Below are 14,987 nucleotides of genomic sequence, written 5' to 3'. Positions count from 1 at the left end.
GGGAAGGGGAGCAGCTTGAGGTCGGGCTTGAGGGTCGCTCGGGTCCACAGCCACTGCGAAACACCTCGCGACCCCATCCTCACGGCTTTATTGCGCTCTAATAAAGGATGAAGACAAATGCTGACCTGCCACCCCGCGCGGGGGTGGCCTGAGGTAGCTCAGCTCCTCTGGACGCCACTCCAGGGTGTCTGTGTGGGCACCTTTCTCCTCAGGCTGTTTCCCAAAGGCTCAAGACGCCCACCTGGATTTAAAAGCCCCATTTAAAAGTTTCGAACCAAGACTCAATTTGCAGTCTGGTGTTCAAGACCCTTTAGGATCTCCCAAGATTCTCTTAATAGTCGCAGTCCATTTGTGTGTAGCACGAATCCAAGGTCCGATGCTTCAGGTAAAAGATCGCTAATACGCGAACAGCTGGCAGCTGCGCTGGTGCTTATCCACCCCCTGGCAGACTGCTAGTCAGAGGTTGCATCAAAGGGCTTCTCAGCCTGCAGCCTAACGGAGCCCCTAATGACAAGATAAAACAGGATCTTGCAAAATAAATTGTCGTCTGGAGGATTTGTGGGGCTGTTTCAACGCGTTCCATGTTCTGTCTGTTTTTCGTGGACAAACACAAAGGAACAGATGTCATAGGACAAAACCAACGAAACCACAGTGACTCGTGATGTGTACATAATGGAGACAAAAGTCTGTGGTGGCGACTCGAGCAGATTAGCATTCGTTTTGATCTAGCAAGGTTCTGCAGTTTCAACAAACAGAAAATGTTTATTAAATGTTGCAGTCTGAAAAAATAAACCGACTTCTCTACAAAACAGTCAGCAATGTTGCTGTGCCAATCTATATTTCCAGGCACAGTTCCTGTCTGCTATGCCAGTGATGACAGCCAACAATTCCTTCAAGTTTATTTTGAATTCAAGCGCTCTTAGATTCCTGTAAACACGCAGAACTTCTCCTCGGGATATTCCTGAGACAAGTCTTGTAGGTACAATCAGATATCTCTGAGCACCCTTAAACACAGCATCCCTGCAAGGTGAATGAACTGGCGTGCCAACTGATCTTTTGTGTGACTGAAGCCAGTATTTCAAGGGATAAAAGTAGTTTTAGGCTCTGAAGTAAGACTCATGGATCTGCTCCAGTTTGAACAACAATGATTACTGTTAACGGAGTTGACTTGAAACAGCTCCTTGCAGTGGCGTCGTCTAGGTGATGTTTACAGGATGAGGCTCTGAGCTCCAGCCTCTGTTATATAAATGCCCTCGGCAGTTGCTGCTTTGTTTTTTTTCCCTTCACATTCTGAAGTGCATCTTGCCACCCCAGAGATGGAGTGTGGATGTTGTTCCCCCTCCTCCAACTGCTGTATTAAGCCACGTAGTGGAACATGTTTCAGTTTACCTAAAGGGCAAAAGAAGTTCATTTTGTAAACACATGGCATGACAACTCTAAAAATGCTAATTCAGACATCTACTCAAACACAGATGTTCCTTTCCCTTTACTAATTTAAACCTAATAGAACACTCTGCAAAATTATCATTCACATATCATGTAACTTGGGGGTTGGGGGGAGGGGGGTTGTCTGTTAAAAGAGCATGGCTCAACAGCACTTTCTCTGCAGCCTTGCAGCAGAACTCATTTTCAACATAAGGAGAGAAAGATCCCTGCCCCACCTTTGTTCCTCTGGAATTAACTGATCTGTTGCAAAGAGCTAAGTAGGATCATGAAAGAAAAGAACCAACCCAAACCCCAAGGATCCTAACTGTAAGTGAAGCACTCATCAGCTGTGGGATTATGAACAGGGAAGAACAGCCTGCTCCCTGTGCTGTCCGGACCTGGCACAACAATCAAGTGTTGTGGGTAAAGGAAGAGTCATGGTAAGGTCTAGAAATAAAATCGGTGTGTGTGGGGGGTGTGTGTGTGTGTCCCTTATGCAAAGAATAATTTTCTTTCAACGTGGCATATATTTGTGATTAAAGGAAGTGTGTATGTTGGGGGAGAAATGAGAATTGTTTCCAGTATTATGAGAAAACACAATTTATCTATTCTGTAATATGCTGTGCTTTACAGAATAGCAATTCCTTCCTGACATTCTTTGGGAACCTAAAGATGCAGTAAATGCAAAGAAAGTTATAAATTCTTTAGCTACAGATGCTATAGTGCTCATTATTTAGAAACAGTGATGATAGCCCTTGAGAGGGGAATTGCTGAGTTATGCTGAACTAGAAGGCTGCTATGAAATAAAGAAAAAAAGGAATTAAAACTGGAGGAAAACTCATCTGAAATCTTTTGGGATCTGAATAAATGCAAAGATTTATACTGAAGCCTTACCTTTGCTAAAACAAATTTTAAACTAAGGAACGAAAAATATTTGTAATGTATTTGTTGTGGCGGGAGACTTTCCAATGCTGTCAAATTAAAGAGGTATTATTTCAACTAGCCTTGCTAAAATATCTTCCAGTATGGCCTGGCAAAACTTGTCCTGGCATGTCTGCACATCAATTCACCGGCAGTAGTTACGGATGGCTAATAGCTGTGTTACTGACTAGCAGGTGATGATATCAGAGATGTTAATTGGGCCTTGTGGCATGTGGATTTCCAAACTGAAACAGGATTACAAACCTTCATGATGAAGGGACACGTGGTAATTAACACTCTAGGCGCAGGCAGGCTGCCCACTCGGCAACTGGACACCCAGGTAAGAACAATTGGGGTCACTGAGAACAATAGTTTCCTTTGAACCACTTAACCAAAGAGCTCCACAGGCTTCACAGCCACTAATTAATTTAAGTGCCCCACTGCTATCCCACTATACTGGTATGGAAGACAGCCACACCAGGAAAGCAGCACTGCTAAAAACTGGAAGGCAGAAGTCATAGAGTTGTGACAACTTCTCTTCCCGTAAGAATAAGCTGCTGCTATATGATGATGAGGGACTTAGCGTCTAATTCCAGGGGAAAAAAAATACGTCTAGTTTGGCCAACATCCTGGTGTTCTGCAATGATGGAAGAGACAACAGCTCATGCGTGAACGAGCATTTTCTTCAAACATAATTCAAGCTCATTTGAGAATATGACAATCCTTCCCCCCCCTTGAGAGCTGCTTATTCTTTCAGAACTCCGTAAGAATATGAAAAAAAAATATCTGTTTTAATTAAATGGCAGTTGGGTGTTCTCTGTTTAACTGAGGGGAGTAAAGGTAGGTCCTTTAAGCACAAAAATAACCTCAGTGTGTACATTTCGTTTTTATGCAGAAATATACATATTAGCAAACACATGTAAAGGCTACAGGCATATGTATATGCACCCACACATATATATAGATGTATCTGAGAAAGATTTTGCAGGTTCTGTTCCTTTAGAAGCAGCGGGACCAGTGCATGGTGATAAAAGCTGTCAAAACTGAAGCCTTTGCACAGGCTCCCCCTCACCAGGCCCTTTGTGAGGGAACAAGTCTAGGACATTAAAAGATTCATAAATCTGCCAGAATTTAAAACTTGTAGCCCTGACAGAAGCCCCTGAAGGAGAGTGGCATTTGATCCTCTAGCAGCCGTAGGGGTAAATGTCCCCACTGGTACAGCTCCCGTCTTCAGTACACAGGAGTGTAATTTCACACTTTTCACCTTGTGAAAGGTGAAGTTGGTCAAGTTCAGAATTCATAAAGAAATTAATTTATTCAGATTTATTATGTGCTTCCTAAAAGACGGAAGGAGATCAAGGCTTGCCGATCCAAGATTAATGTAAATATGAGGTTGGTGCTGGGGAAAAGGTTCACGAACAAATCTAGAGACACGCAACGCCAGCGTGTGGACATCTGCCTTGGTGACCACACCCCAAGTTCAAAACAGCTGTTGAAATTAGGAAGGGAGGGTGCAGAAAAAAGAAACCCATCTTGTTTGCTCAGGAGAAGGGAGCTATACTTAGCAGAAAATATTTTGAGCTGACAAGACCCAAACACAAATCAATGGAAACTTAATCAGTTTAGGACAGACTGCAAGCTGTTAGAGATTGTGATTTTTGTCTTGCTGCTGCAACATATGGCAAACCGGTGCAGAAATAGCATCTAGCAGTGTTAACGGCGAGGTGAGAGGAATTTCCATTACAAGAGGAAGCTCACCACAAAGGGAAATGCAAGCTAGCCTACGCAAGACAATTTATACCAGCGTAGCCATGCTGTTCAGGCGTGTTGTTTTGTTTTGCAAAGGCAAAATCGACGCTTTTTTTTTGTTATTGGGCATCCAGAAATGCTTTTGAGACGTGTCCAGAAATCAAGCCTGTGTGTTTGTTGGGATCTTTGTTAAGCTACGAGGCCTGCCACACGTGGCTGGCTGCAGGGCACCTTCAGCCAAGCGGCTTGCATTTTTGGGACAGGCGGGTGCAAAGAGCCCTGGTTGTATACCGAGCTGGTTATATATACCCTAGAACTCCAGTGTGCATTTAGAGGAAGCACCTAGCACTCTTGTACGTATTACATATATTTATGTACACGCAAAATTATGCATGCATTTAAGCTGGTATAAAGCTGCCGTGGCCCAATACCACATACGTTGTTTACTGAAAAAAAAAGCTACCGTATTTATACCATTATATAGGTGTAAGTACCCCTAGACCAGCGTAGCTGCATCGAAATCCTAGGACAAGAGTTAGCGCATCTGTGTAAATTAAATCCCAACACTTCCTAGTATAAACAAGGCCAAACTACAGCTAACCAGCAAGGGAGCAGCGTCAGACTTCGAGAAGAGCTGAAATGTTGATGCAAAGCACTGAAGGGGACTACTTCAGACCTCCATTTTCACAGCCTCAATTAACATGTGGTCTGTTTTCATCCAGTTTGTGCTGTTTTAATGCAATGTTCTCCTCCCCACCCATTTGATCTGGGTTCATCAGAGGTACCTTTGACACTAAGCTGCCTCCGGAGGCATTTCTGAATCCCCTCTGACCACAGAGAAGCCCAAGTTCTGACTCCCAAGATGAGGTTACTGAAAGGGAGAGATGAGGAAGTCTATTGGAAAACAGATTTTTCCTAGAAAATGTTCTTATTCCCCATACAGTAGCAGGCATAAAACTTGTAAAACACAGCTAGAAATTGAATTGTTGGTAGCGCTACAGTCTTGATTCATGAAGGAAATTCCAGGTCTTCATTGAAAATTTTCACTAACGCAAAAGGACTTTGTTCCAGGAATAGCACCGTGGATAGGGTCCTGCCTATTTCACAGCTCTGAGCAAGCCCACGTACAGTGTGCCGGTAACCACAGAAATCCGTGATCCCTGCTACTAACGGAGCATGAGAAAAAGGCCGGAGAGTGTACAGGCTGAATCTCTGCCTGCGTTTTCATGAAGACCCCTCCCTGCACAGAGCTGGAAAGACCTAGAGTGGTGTTAAGGAGCTAACGGCCAAGCTTGCAGGCACAGTGTCCAATTCAACCTGCTTCTGTAATGTCATCAACTCTCATTTTGGAGGCCTTGAAAATAGCTCCAGCATGAGAAGAGGAAGGGGGAACTAGATTCCCCGCACGAGTGCAAACGCTCACGTAAAGAGGGTGGGAAAGGGAAGGCACTCCTGGATGACCTCACCAGTGCCACGTCAAGAATATTTGCAGTTTTGTTGCTCGTGGGTTGTTGTTGCCCCACCTTGTTCAAATTCCGCTCTCTGTACACTGAGTAAAAAGAAGGAAGCAGGAAAGACTCCCGATCTGTGATACGTTTCATAACCCACCCAGTGAATACAGTTATTATTAATGGTTTCTGCGTTGGGTAGGTTTCAGTGCCCTTTGTATTAGTCCCCTTGCGGTATCTTTGTGCGTCGGCTCAGTCTCACTGATTTCCATTACAGCTATTGTCAGAAATCTATATTGCATCTTTGAGTCTATTAAAATATTGCTTCCTGTCTTTTTTAGATATCAATATCAGATGCATACATCAATTTTCTGCAGGAAGACATTGCAGGCAGTATTTGTAATGGCAGCTGAAGATGCAGACCCAATTCTGACCCTGCTGACATTGTTGTGCAGTGAGGATAATCTTTTAGAAGCCAATAGAATTACACCAAATGCCTGAGCAACGTGCTTCGGTGCTTTTACGGCAATAATTTGCCTTCAGTGCGAGTTAAATTGTCTGAAAGGAAGCTGTATGTTTCAATAACCTTGTGCTTGTCTAAGCATGACCACGTAACTAGCAGTTTGCTTAAAGGCCTCCGCTAATAACGATTTGTTACTGGAAGGTGCATTTCATTCACTGTATATTTTTGTCACTTATTTCAAGTGGGTTCTTTTATTTAATTGACAAGATAATTCTAGGCAATATTGTACTTAAGGCTTTTTAAAGTATTTTTTCAGAAAGGTGGTTGTGCATAATTTCAGAAGGCATTTTCAAAATCGTAGGGATTCTGCATAAATGGAATTTAAATTAGTCATTAAAAGTTAAACCGAGAAAAAAAGAGCAGTCACCTTTCTGACTGGAGAACCAGGCAGCTGTTGAGTAAAAGGATTTGCTAGGTGGCATTCAGCTACGAGGACCGGGAATGGGTATTTTAAATTTATTTTCAGATTTAACATAGAGCAAATTATTTTTATATAATCTGGATAAAATTTCAAGAGGCCAAAAGACCCTTTGCACAAAGCATCCGCAAAACAATAGGAAGATACTTCCATCCTGATTTCTGGTTTTTAATCATGGAGTGCAGGTATCATGAGAGAAAATAGGTAAAATAGCAAAGTATAGATGTTCTGTCCCACAGAGCTCATACATGGCTATGGGGAGATGGCATGACGGGTCACACATGGCAACTTTCGCCTCATCGGCTCTTAGTAGAAACCCTGCCTCAGGAGCAGCTGGTGACAAATTTCTGGCCACCAATGAGAGATCCCCCCTCATTTCTCATCGTGCCGCTCTCTGCTGTGTTACCAAAGACATTCTCAGTTCCTTACACACTCACTTTTCAGATTATCCAGTCTGAGGGCTTCAGTACAACAGGCCATTACATTTCAGTAAGTACACCTTCTAATGACCCAGGCGTAATTTGAAAGCCTCAAGAGATGAAAAATCCCTTCATTATCTAATGTGCCGTGAACAAAATACAGCTCATTGTCCTTTCCCAGGGTTTCTTTAAGTTTACCATCTTGTACGTCTTTTGCTAAAAATGAGTTCTTCAGGGCAACATCTTTCATACCTTGCATAGGGATAACTTCACTGTAAATGAGAAATCATGTCAACCTGTATAGCCTTCCCTTTATCAGACTATACAAACACAGAAGACTGCCACAAATTGTCACAGATGGACGGTTTTTTCCAACTCTTAAGTGTAAAAAATTTCACCCCTCCAGTCCAGTGGATTGGTTATTCTTAATCAAATTACCAGCAGTTGGAGTTCTGGAAGTCTCGCAGAGACTGCCAATCTTATTCTATTCCCTGTGCCAGAAATGGAATATTCCATTTTTTTTCCTTTCTTTCCGAACAATAACTACCATCAGTCATCTCATGTCCATTGGTGCATAATGTCCTTCTCGTATATTCCAGTGATGATTTATACTTTGTTTCACAAGATTAATTGCTCTGTGCTAGTGTGAACAGAGATGGACAAATTTCCCTGCACGGTACCACAGATGTTTTCCAAGTAACAGCTGCAGGAACATTTCCAGCATAGTTCTATCTTAAGCTACCGTATCCAGGCACATCTCACTAACATACTCCTGATACTTGCCAGAAGAAATAATTCAGATGTACTTTCTCAGATGTACAGTCAGTAGGTAGCTCAGCCAGTCTGGAAATACCAGGAGTTCAGACTGCCTAGCCTCGTATTTAGGATCACGTATCACACGATTCCCTAAATACTTCCAGAGCATGCAGAAAATCCTCCAACACCTTGCCTAATCTGTGTCTGCTCTCCTCCTGCTATCGCTGCAGTCTGTGGCAAAGCTCCCATCTCGTTTGGTGGAGGAAAAGCCAGGCCTTAGCAGTAAGGATTCTGGAGCGAGGAGAGGAAACGAAGACTGCTGTACCCAGTTGAGCTGCCAGATGATTTTTAGCAAATGGGAATGTATGTCACCCTCATAAAATCTGCAGCCTTCCTTCTCTCCAAAAGAGCATCAGCAAACATCAGCCTGACCTGCGCAGAAAAGCGCAAGTCGCCATGTTACTGGGCAGTAAATTATCCATTTAGAGAGTCATGTATACAAAGTGTCACAGAAAGACTGTACATTTTTCAAGATTATAAACTCCCACAATGCTGATGTGAACTCTCCAGGACGTAAAATACCCAGTTATAGATGACGTCTACAGTGAAGTATAACCATAGTCAGGTAATTCACGTGAACTGCCTTTAAGCAGTCACGTGGAGAAAACAAAGGAATTTTTTTGTTCTGGAAGGGAAAAAATATAAGAAAACCCAGATTAAATGAGCCAGACAGAACAAATTTTTAAGGTACTGTTACTCATGCTTTCTCCCTTCCTGAAGACCGTGATAAAGCTGCTTTAGCCGAAGGCGTGTGTGGAGTAGGTATGCTCAAGAGTACACAGCTGTCATTGCCTTGCTTTAGCTTGATGTCCAGTCCCATGCATTTACCCATCGTCTTTGTTACACGCTATGTGGAAAACTACTCATCCTCATTTAACTCTGAAATTAGTCCTGCTCTGAGCTGGAGTTTGGCCTAGAAAACCTCTGGGGGCCCCTTCCCACCTCAGTTGTTCTTCGATTTTATGGATATTTATTGCAGTTAATGCCTTTGTGTTTATAATGCCCATTTACTTATTGATCTTGAATTGTGAAAGTAGGTCATTTTCTGCTTCTCCTGCACTGCTGTGTTACCACTTTGTTTTGCTTCTAGCGCTATTAAGGCCATAAGAAATTATATTGTAGTTTGGAAAGCAATTCAAGAAAACACGTCTCCAAATCAAATTATACAAGAATTAAACTTAATGGCAGATGATGACTCTTTGAAAAGAGTTTTTTGAAAATCGTGCACAATTTTATCCTTTAGAAGGGCAGGTCAAAAAGATTTGGATACAAACTAAGAAGGGTTTTTTTTTCCCTATAGTAATTCAGATTCAGGCACGTAGATCCTAGATATGAAACAAAAGTAAGGAGAAAGGTGCATGAAATATTACTATCAAATAGCAGTTCCACTATATTATTCACTCTGCCAATACAAAAAGGGTAAAATTGGAAATGCTGTGGAGGAGGAGATACATTCCTATCAGCTGTTGACGTTCTCGCACGTTGCAATGTGCGTTTCCAGCTTGTCATCTATCTTCTAGGAAGAACGACTGATTTACAGGTGCGATCCCTAGGGTGAGGGACACGGTCTGAAGGTTTTACGTTACCAAGTTAAATGGAATATATTTGGAATAGATTAGATCATGTTCCAAATCGTAAAGCAAACCGCAGAAAATATCTGTTCTGGTTGAGAAAATTAGATTATAGGGCCGTTTATTCAGTAAAAATAAATCAGGTAAAAAGGTTAATTCAGTGCCTGCAGTTCTCCTCTCTGAATTAATTACCGAATGTGAAAGAGGTACTTGATTTGCTAAAAGTACGCACGTATTTCACTGTTCTGGATGAAAGCAGAAGCGCGTCTTGGTGGTTCAGGAAGCTCTGTGGTGAGAACAGACAGTAAGGGAATCTTTGTCAGCTCAAAGAGCAGGGTTTGTTTTCCTAGTAAATAATTTATATTCCTGCTGTTCGGAAGAAGTTGCGAGAGACTGTCGGAAAGCGATGTGGTAACAGCTACAAAGTCCTTCGAGGCTGTGGAGACGTTAGACTTGATCTGGCACTCCTGTGATTCAGCTTCTGATGATTTCTAATGTCAACAGACCTCTTTTAACATGCGATTCTGCAGACTTAAGAGTCAAAACCAAGTGGCTGCATACCTGAGACCGCCTCTCCCTGCGTGACAGGTGATAGCTTCTGATACGGGAGAGCACTAAAACTGACAATTGATTTAAAAGAGGCAGAACAGATTGCACAACTGCACGAGTTGTTGACGGTGCAAGCTACACACAAGCCACGGCTGCTCTTTCTGTTATCTTTATTTAAAAATGCGTCTAGGTAACCAAGACACTTAATGTGCAAACTATTTTATCTTTTTGTTAAACTTTTTTTTTCCTAAAGCTGACAAGTATTTGGACAGGGAGTTTAGGCTGCTTTTTTTTCTCATCCATTTTGGATGAAGTAAACCAACGTAGAGTACTTTGGAAAGGGGGCTCGCTTGCTTCTAGCCTCTCTTACTGGCCAGATGCTTTTTCCTCTTCCATGCCAGGACAACAATTTAGCTTCAGTTTCACGCACAGAACAGCTGAATTCTGTTTGTGAAACTGAAGCCAGGGTTTGTCTGTCCAGCTGCAGTGTAAATCTACATCTTAAGCTGAAAGAAATGAAGGAGACGGCATCTAGTTTCTTTTTTCCCTTTGCCACATACTTCAGAAAAACTAGATTATTTTTCTTCAAAGGGCAATTCATTACTGCCTCTAAGAACAAGCATAGCTAAGGTACAGTAGAATGTAAGCTACGTAGCTAATGCAGTCTTATCATTCGCACGTCCTGACTTCCACACTACTTGGAAAATTAGCATTCCATTGATTGATTCATTGCACAGAAAGGGTAAGATTTGCAAAAATAACTAGCGATTTTGGGTAGTTCAGTTTTCACGGAGGTCAAAGGCAGTTCAGTGCTCGAACCCATTTCATTCGTCTCTGTGAGTTCCTATGCGCTGCTGATTTTTATTTGATGAGCACTTACTCCAGGAAGCCGAGCAAAGACATTTCAGGTAATTTCACCATAAACTATTCTTTAGGATTCTCCTTGTTTCCTTCTGTTGCTCTTCCCAACGTTCCACAACATTGTTTCGCAAACTGTGCCTCTAGACAAAGAAAACAGAGTGTAACTTTCTTTGCAGCTTTTGAATAATCGCTTCCTCAGAGTCCTTTTCATTCAAGTCTTTGAAAAAAGGGGTGCCTCCAGAGAAGAGAAGTCTTCCTGAGCCCTGAGTAAGCCTCAGTGTGATACTTCTTCAGTTCTACCAGCGTACATACCTCTCCTGACTGCTTCGATGGGTGCTCGAATGCCTCTGCAAGGGCTTCCTCCACCAACGGCCCAAGCTCAGCCTGCCTAAGGGCAGGCAGCAGAGATGCTCTGGGCCCTTCCTCTTTCGGGATGAAGGTGACTTCCGACGAGAGCTCTGCTCCTCACCAAATTTTATGTCTGAGATCGGTTTGGAGAAGAGCCAATAGGCCATCTCGTTAATTTTTTTTTAACGGTTTTGTGTGTTTCATTCTTCAAACCAACATCGACATTGCCTTCTCTGGCAGGATCAAAACTTGCTTGCTAGGTTAAAGACCTCAGCTTAGCAATAAATATAGGTAAGTTATATAATGGTTGGAGTCAAGGTGCAAACACAGGAATAAGTAGACTTACTCTGTCACACTACACTGAACTTGACCAACTAAATCCAAACAGCAACTATTATTATTAGTTTAGACGTCTCTAGCCCCTCGGGATATTCAAATGCTTAACAAAATATTTTAATTTAGCCTCACAACCAACCTGACATGAGGGTAAATTTATCCTTGTTCTCAAGTTGCTGTCTGCATACATATTTGAATTCATCAAGCTTGCTTGCCTGTGCCAGGCTTTGTGTGCACCTAAGTTGGGCGGCTATGAAAATGAGTATTAACCTTTGCCTCTGTGGGTTTAACTGACTGGTCAGAAGTCATGCAGCGAATAGCGCTTGGGTCTCCAACACAGGACACAGAGCCAAACCACAAGACCATCTGTTTTCCCCTCTGAAGGGTGTTAAACAGCACAGATAGAAATGCCTGCTGCAGAGATACACGTCCTTCCCTTTTCCATGTATGGGATTTGGCTGTGAATCCTGTAGCGCGTCTTCTTTCCTTCCACTCAGTGGCAGAAAAATCAGGCATTGCAGAAGCTGAAAGGGAGGTACTACAGACGCCTTATATGTGGGATTTTCTCGTTTATACTAATGCGGATCTCTCACCGGTCAAATGTTTACTGGTTTGCTACCTCCCTAGAGCCCAGTCTGCTGCTGAAGCCATGGCCACCCGTGTAGTTACACTTGCGTGCCATCACGCTGTGTTGGGAGCCAGGCTGGAACACAATTCCACTATGACCAGAGCAACCCATATTGCTGTAAGCCCCCTGCACACCTGGGCAGCGAGTGCCCTGCACCTGCTGCCCGTGACAATGCAGTTGTCCTCTCAGGTCTCTTGCAGAGAGATGTGCTTCATTTCCCCCCACGGGGATGAACAGGCCTTCTCCCTGCTACCAAAGTGGACTTCCTCCTTGGTCGATGCAGCACTTGGTATCTTTATACTGTTCCAAGGCATCAGGTTTTTGTACGGTGCATCAAGGCCCTGCATGGAGAACACCTGCGAGTAGTGGCCTTCCTCCAGGTGTGCTTCATTACAATTCACCCAGAAAATTTATTTTTCCTAGGTTTAATATTGCCTCTTTTCCTTTCTCCCTGGGCTGCAATCCCAAACACATTGAGTTCTTGCTGGTTGGGTCCATCTCTTTCTCAGCAGCCTCTCTAAATCCCTTGGCCTTGGCAGCCACTCACCCATGGCAGCCTGCCCACCCTAACTCTCAGCTGCTCTGGGCACACGCTCTGCCTTTCTTCTCGGAGCGCGTACAACTGTGCTGCTGTTTTGACCCCTGGGCGGTTGTGCCCAGACCTGGGCCACCTCCTGCAGAGGCTGGAAGCTGTCCTGGGAGACCTCGCCTTCAACTGACCACCCTGCTGGGTCACCTTGCTCTGAGGTCCTTCCTGCACCAGATGAATCACTCCTCAGGCTCCGGGATTTCCTTCGGAAGGAGTATCGGTCTAGTAGCTGATTAGTTTATGGTGCTACATTCAGCCGGGTGCCACCTCAACTGTCCCTTCCTACTGTTACTGAGGACAAAGGACTGCAATCCTAAGTATTCAGCTGAGGGCATATTCAGAACAAGGCGAATAGAAGGTTCCTGCCAAACCATCAATTCCACAGTCTGCTGGTCTGAAGATGTGCTGCGCCGCCTCGGGCTCCCAGCGCTGACATGCGAAATGTTCTGGGAAGGGCCCAGATGGAAATCCCTTGAGCAAATGGTCAGAATATGCAAGAACCATTGTAACTGCGGGAGTGGAACAATCTCGGGACAGTGTCAGTCAGACCTCTGGAAAGGATTTCCCAGCTAGGAGCATCAGCTCAAATTATCTTCACTTGGTCACTGCCACAACCAACCAGCAGGCCAACCAACTTGGGAAAACTCTAACAGCTTTACAGACTTCTTAAACAATGAGACCCAGGAGAATTCAAATGAAATTGGGAAAGCTAGAGAAAATCCCAGTGGGACTTGCCCTTCTCTGCACCTTCTTAGTTCTAAAAGGCATATCCGATTTCAAGATAAAGAGCAAGAAAAATGGAAGGAAGCAGCACACAGCAAGCTTAGATTCGAAAAGCAGTTCACCCTATGCATAGAGGAGTTTGGTTGCTGCAGGAAAAATAGCCTTTCATTTCAGTCTTATAAGTGTGGCCCGAGAGTTACTAGAGAAAAGGTTAAAAAAAGCTTATGGCAGATGAATTTTTAGCAAACTGCTTCAGAGTTAATTTGTCAGGAAATAAACAGAAAAAAATTTCTATGGCCTCTCTACGCTTGATTTATGTCACTGTGCTTATTATCTCTAGAGGAAATCCTCTGTGTGCTGTCTGAACAGCTGATAAGTACAGATACTGGAAGGAGTTTAAAGAAAATGAGTTGCCTTTGCTCTGAACTTCTTCCTTTTATCTGTTAATTTCAACATCTAGTGGTATAGCAGGGTTTTGCCACTCATCCTTACAGTGCCAGGATTTTCATGCAAAGTATTTCTTCTGTTCCTGGTCTTTACTGCACAGTGCTATAGCACACCCCAGAACCCTCCGGAAAAAACACCAAACATAACAACCAACACTTTACGTTACAAAATATTTGAACACTCACAAGTTTAGCTGTCCAGTTCTTAAGTGGAGCGGACAAAAGGAATAAATTGAGCTGGGAGAAAACTTCTCAGCTTCCCTGGCACTTGAGGCATCTCTACCCTTCGCTATGTCAGCGGGACTGCCAGGCAGAGCAGGCCATCTAGAAACGAGAATAAAAACAACAGTGAATCCCTCCTGCAGGCCTTTGTGCTGGGGAAAGGCTGAAGTAAATAAATAAAGGGTGAATTCCTGTTTACATCTCGCACGGCAGTAAATAAGGCACCTCCAGCAGTGACAGGGAGCTTCGTCCCAGCAAATAGAGCAACATAAAAGCAGCGAGAACTTGACACTTTCGCTGAGCGTCCGCGTAAGAATAAACGCCTTTCCTTATTGTTTTGCGAGTGTTTTGAATAAAACTTTGAAGCTTCAACCTGCCTGCTGCCAAAGCGTCACTGAGGGGGGGCGAACTTAACCCCCCTTTGATGGCGGGGGCTGCTGGAAGGAGCAGAGGGAGGCCGTGAGCGCCCACAACCCCGCTTGCAGGGGAACGGTGGGCGGAGGGCGGGCGGTGCATCTGACCGGCCCAGCGCGGCCTTCCCCGCTGCCTCCTCCGAGCGAAGGAGCCGGCAGCCCCGCAGCCGGGCCGGGGAGCCGCCACCGGAGCCCCTCTCCGCTCCCTCGCGGAGGCGAGCAACCTCCCGTACGCGCAGGCGCCGCGGCGGGGCGACGGGGAGCGGTTTGATCACGCGCTACCTCCGCGCGATCCTTCCGCCGGCCTGCCCGAGGAAAAAGAGTCCCACCCCAGCCCGTCCAAGCGATCCCCACCGCCTCCCGCACCGGGGCTCTCCCCGCCGCCTCCCCGTGGGCGGCGACGGGCGAAGCGTGTCGCCGCCGGCGGCGGAGGGCGGTGTCGGGGGGTGGGGGGGAGGCGAACAGAGAGGCGGCGCCGGGGGCAGCGACTCCCCGCCGCCTCCAACGGCCGCCGGCGTTGTCCCCCCCCTCCGTGGTGCTGAACGCCAACGGGCGCCGCGCGCGCCGTCCTGCCCCGCCCCG

General features: G+C 44.8%; 1 long non-coding RNA gene across 2 annotated transcripts; it reads right to left on the bottom strand.

The window, feature by feature from the left end:
• Window positions 1-6,340: 6,340 nt before the first annotated feature.
• LOC142055961 (uncharacterized) lies at window positions 6,341-14,970 on the bottom strand. 2 transcript variants are annotated; one of them, XR_012660144.1, is made up of 4 exons: window positions 14,370-14,751; window positions 13,957-14,094; window positions 11,013-11,181; window positions 6,341-10,840 (listed from the first exon to the last, which is right to left on the bottom strand). It is a non-coding gene; the product is annotated as an uncharacterized LOC142055961 (long non-coding RNA). The 2 variants fall into 2 exon arrangements; XR_012660143.1 differs by lacking the exon at window positions 11,013-11,181 and having other exon boundaries at window positions 14,370-14,970.
• Window positions 14,971-14,987: the final 17 nt, after the last annotated feature.

This window comes from Phalacrocorax aristotelis, chromosome 4 (assembly GCF_949628215.1).
Source record: "Phalacrocorax aristotelis chromosome 4, bGulAri2.1, whole genome shotgun sequence".
In the NCBI taxonomy this organism is placed as follows: Eukaryota; Metazoa; Chordata; class Aves; order Suliformes; family Phalacrocoracidae; genus Phalacrocorax; species Phalacrocorax aristotelis.
This window is presented reverse-complemented; position numbering and strand designations above follow the sequence as displayed.